Source organism: Oncorhynchus gorbuscha, unplaced genomic scaffold (genome assembly GCF_021184085.1).
Source record: "Oncorhynchus gorbuscha isolate QuinsamMale2020 ecotype Even-year unplaced genomic scaffold, OgorEven_v1.0 Un_scaffold_12818, whole genome shotgun sequence".
Taxonomy (NCBI): domain Eukaryota; kingdom Metazoa; phylum Chordata; class Actinopteri; order Salmoniformes; family Salmonidae; genus Oncorhynchus; species Oncorhynchus gorbuscha.
The window spans coordinates 1,996-6,915 of record NW_025755110.1 but is presented as its reverse complement, the minus strand read 5'-3'; the positions used below and the strand labels follow the sequence as shown (position 1 = coordinate 6,915).

General features: G+C 38.8%; 1 long non-coding RNA gene across 1 annotated transcript; it reads right to left on the bottom strand.

The window, feature by feature from the left end:
* Window positions 1-486: 486 nt before the first annotated feature.
* LOC124030596 lies at window positions 487-1,156 on the bottom strand. The gene is made up of 2 exons (XR_006837991.1): window positions 767-1,156; window positions 487-632 (listed from the first exon to the last, which is right to left on the bottom strand). It is a non-coding gene; the product is annotated as an uncharacterized LOC124030596 (long non-coding RNA).
* Window positions 1,157-4,920: the final 3,764 nt, after the last annotated feature.

The following is a 4,920-nucleotide window of genomic DNA, read 5'->3' as shown; positions in this document are numbered from 1 at the left end:
TGTGAGGGGGCACCTGATTACACACAGGTGGATTGTATTTATCATCATTAGTCATTTAGGTCAACATTGGATCATTCAGAGATCCTCATTGAACTTCTGGAGAGAGTTTGCTGCACTGAAAGTAAAGGGGCTGAATAATTTTGCACGCCCAATTTTTCAGTTTGATTTGTTAAAAAAGTTTGAAATATCCAATAAATGTCGTTCCACTTCATGATTGTGTCCCACTTGTTGTTGATTCTTCACAAAAAAAATACAGTTTTATATCTTTGTCTGAAGCCTGAAATGTGGCAAAAGGTCGCAAAGTTCAAGGGGGCCGAAGACTTTCGCAAGGCACTGTATAGCATATTCACTTAGTTATGTTTGGAAGTTTGCCATCTTTATGACCGGCCCTGGTAACTTCACCCAACTTCTCTTATCCCCAGAACACAGTAACTTAACAACATAACTGTTTTTCTGACATTTTTGGGAAATTTAAGGGAAAATAAAAAATACAGCCCTAGCAGAGCCCCAAGTCCCATGGAGACGTCCTCGAGGGCGTGGATGTTCTCCCCATCAAAGGCCAGCGGGATTTCACTCTCATGGTGAAATGGATTTCCACCGATGTGCAGTAAAGGAGTGAAGAGCGGTGAAATCTGTGTCAACAAAAGTAAGAAAAGATTAATACACATACAATTAACAAAGACCATAACAAATGTTCAGCTGTAGTTTTATATAAGCATGCACACCTATGTTTATGAAGAAACAGATGATTGGTGCATAAGCATACCATGTCACGGACATAAAGGCCACTCGGGTCCTCTTTGAAGAGGTAGGGCAAGAGCAGAATCGCTGCTGTGGTCTCCAGTCCTAGTAAAGCATTGATCTTACTACACTTGCTAATTTTATTACAAAATACATTAGAGAAAGGGAAGGAATAAGAGCAAATCCCTCTTCTGTATTGTCCTTCAGGGACTGTCAAAATAGCAGGATGATGTCCTCCCCCTGCCTCGCCTCTCTACCTCTGCTAGTCCTTGAATTCTCTTTTTGTCTATATCCATTCCATGGACTTTATTCATATCTTAGGTCTGAAAAGATCATTTGCACACATTTGTATGCTAATAGATTTCAGTTTGTATTGACTGCTTTGTAGGTTTAATGGACACTTCAAATGCAGCTGTCCTACAACATATCTGTAACTTATTGATCCCAATTACAATGTGTCCATGTTCTGTCCTATAAGGATTTAGTAAAGGAAGAGAAAATGTGTCAAAGAATAGTCTTACAAGCATAAAAATATATACAGTGGGGAGAACAAGTATTTGATACACTGCCGATTTTGCAGGTTTTCCTACTTACAAAGCATGTAGAGGTCTGTAATTTGTATCATAGGTACACTTCCACTGTGAGAGACGGAATCTAAAACAAAAATCCCGATTTTTAAGTAAGTTGCTCTAGCAACTAGAAGTATTATGTTCAACAACTGACATTTTCAGATATTATTTTGACAAACACACTTTGGTGTTTACAATTCATTCTCTTTTGTCATAGATTTGGTGGGCACTGTCATCTGTGATATGACTGTCTTTAAGCAGGTACTGATGAAACTGTCACTTAATATTTTTTTTTCTTGAAGTCTACATTTATTCACTTTGTGAGGGTTGGATCCTATATGCTACTTGTATTATTGTCCTGTAAATGGTTCAGTGCCTATAATTTAGTCTGTGTGTAGAATGGGGCATAAAGGAAATGACCTCTACTAATAAATGACTACTAGATTACAGTGAAAACAGCATACACATTTGGGTTGGGTATTCATTTGCCTATAACTAATCAGACTTCCATTATGTTTACATAAAAAAGAGAATATTTCAAAATGAGAAGATCCTGCCATGGAAAAGACGACTGGGTGGACATAAAGTGGAAAGGAGGGGAAATAACTCCCACCATGCAGCAGGACACCTTCAGCTGTGGGGTCTTTGTAATGTAGGTTTGATAGTTATATTTTCATTAATGAATGGTTAGCTGTTAGGTGACAATTAGGTCAAAAAGTCTGTTTTATGTTTTTGGTGTAGATGGCCAAGGAAGTTGCACAGAACTTCCCCAACATCCCAAATTGATATGGAACCTTCAAAAAACAAATGGAGCAACTGCATAAATAAATGGCTGAGGATATAGTAAAAATGTCTGGTATGTAATGACATTTAATTCAAAGTAAATGTAAATTCTTTATTTTTATGTAGTTGTGTGGGACAGCCATATGTTCAGTTCATGCCTATGATTTCAGAGTTCAACAAAGCCTGCTTCATGTGTGCCACTGATGAAGAACCTGGATGTGGCCCAGACTGACTGGGTTAGTAACTTTATTTAACATGTTTATAATCTTTTGACAACAGTGACGGCATGTAAGACAATTTATGATATAACACAATGGATGGCTAATTTGTCATACTGCATTGATATTTGATATTACTTATAACGTGTTCCGCTTTGTTTTAGATTGAATGTTTTGCCTGTTATGGTCCAACTAATGGGGGTTCCATGTGCTGTGCCTCGGAATGAAGACCAAAGAGTTCACCAGAGTAAAGAACACAAACTGGAAGTGTTAGTCTTTGTTAAAGTTAACACTGAAATGTCTGCTCTAAAGGTCATCCAATGTTGTTACTCAACCAGGTCTAAAGAGATCTAATGTTGTTAATCTAATGAGTCTGACATGTACATCAACCAGGGATAAAGAGTTAACACTGACATCATCAACCAGGGATAAAGAGGAAGTTAACACTGACATGTACATCAACCAGGGATAAAGATGGTCTAATGTTGTTAGTTAACACTGACATGTACATCAACCAGGGATAAAGAGGAAGTTAACACTGACATGTACATCAACCAGGGATAAAGAGGAAGTTAACACTGACATGTACATCAACCAGGGATAAAGAGGAAGTTAACACTGACATGTACATCAACCAGGGATAAAGAGGAAGTTAACACTGACATGTACATCAACCAGGGATAAAGAGGAAGTTAACACGGTGAAATGTTTCATACTTATTTGAAGTTAAGTGTCTGTTGACATGTTGGAAAAGATTAAAGGTCTACAATTTCTGTTTAATTTGTCAATGTTACATTTTTAATCATTGATTTTCTGGCCACCATTACTGTGGTTACATGTTCAGTATTTGTATTGGCCAGCAAACCCACTGCAGCCCACCTCACCAGCTAACTCTCCATCCCTGTTCAGTATATGTATTGACCAGCCTACCTCACCAGCTAACTCTCCATCCCTGTTCAGTATATGTATTGACCAGCCTACCTCACCAGCTAACTCTCCATCCCTGTTCAGTATATGTATTGACCAGCAAACCCACTGCAGCCCACCTCACCAGCTAACTCTCCATCCCTGTTCAGTATGTATTGACCAGCAAACCAACTGCATCCTACCTCACCAGCTAACTCTCCATCCCTGTTCAGTATATGTATTGACCAGCCTACCTCACCAGCTAACTCTCCATCCCTGTTCAGTATATGTATTGACCAGCAAACCCACTGCATCCTACCTCACCAGCTAACTCTCCATCCCTGTTCAGTATATGTATTGACCAGCCTACCTCACCAGCTAACTCTCCATCCCTGTTCAGTATATGTATTGACCAGCCTACCTCACCAGCTAACTCTCCATCCCTGTTCAGTATATGTATTGACCAGCCTACCTCACCAGCTAACTCTCCATCCCTGTTCAGTATATGTATTGACCAGCCTACCTCACCAGCTAACTCTCCATCCCTGTTCAGTATATGTATTGACCAGCCTACCTCACCAGCTAACTCTCCATCCCTGTTCAGTATATGTATTGACCAGCCTACCTCACCAGCTAACTCTCCATCCCTGTTCAGTATATGTATTGACCAGCCTACCTCACCAGCTAACTCTCCATCCCTGTTCAGTATATGTATTGACCAGCCTACCTCACCAGCTAACTCTCCATTCCTGCTTTGGACAATAACATGACTCTCGTACTTTGCCCTTTTCCTTTATGGTTGATATTAACTATAAAAGGAGATATTATCCGTCTCTCTCCTACAGGGAAAATAGTACTTAGAACTACCAATTATTGTAGATAAACATTAAAGAAAAGGGTAAACACAACACTGGACTGAACCCCATAACTGTCAAACTAATATTAATGTGCAACAATATAGAAGAGACATGACTAGAGGTTATACAATATGGGTGTATATCCACTGCACACTTCTTAGGTGTGTAATTGACATGACCAAGGAGCTAATCACACCTTGTGATTTTACACTACACAAACCAGACTGTGCAATATGGAAGGGTAGTCAGCAGACAATAGGTCACACGACCAAGGAGCTATTGACTTTTTAATTTACATTTTTTTTAATGTAAAACCATGTGAGATGAAAATGGACAAACTAAAGTGTGTGCAATATAGAAGGGTAGTCAGTGGACATTCTGAACCATGTTTGAAGTCAGTAGATCACATGACCAAGGACCTATTGAAATTTGAGTGTAAAAAAAGTTTGTACTTTGTTTACGCTCCCTAACTAATTCAACAAGGAATACAAAATATTGCTCACATTTCCACATGTTTATTAGCTTTGGAAAGAGAATTAATGTCCAAATCGTGAAAATAAGAACTGTGCAATGTTGTGCACAATATTTCTAACATCATGACACTTATTTGGAGTCTGTGGCTCAAGTGGTTTGAAAGCTATTGAGGTTTGAAAGCGCAAATATCTGTCTAATATCCAACTTCAAACTGTCTTTACCTCGGTCGTTACACTGGCAAACAAACTCGGTAGCACAGAGTTGATCATCCATATGACGTTGGGAAATAGTGCATTGTGGGTAGTTTAGAAGATTTTCCGAAATAAGTTAATAAATATGTAATAACGCAAAAACATAACTGTTTGTTCTTAT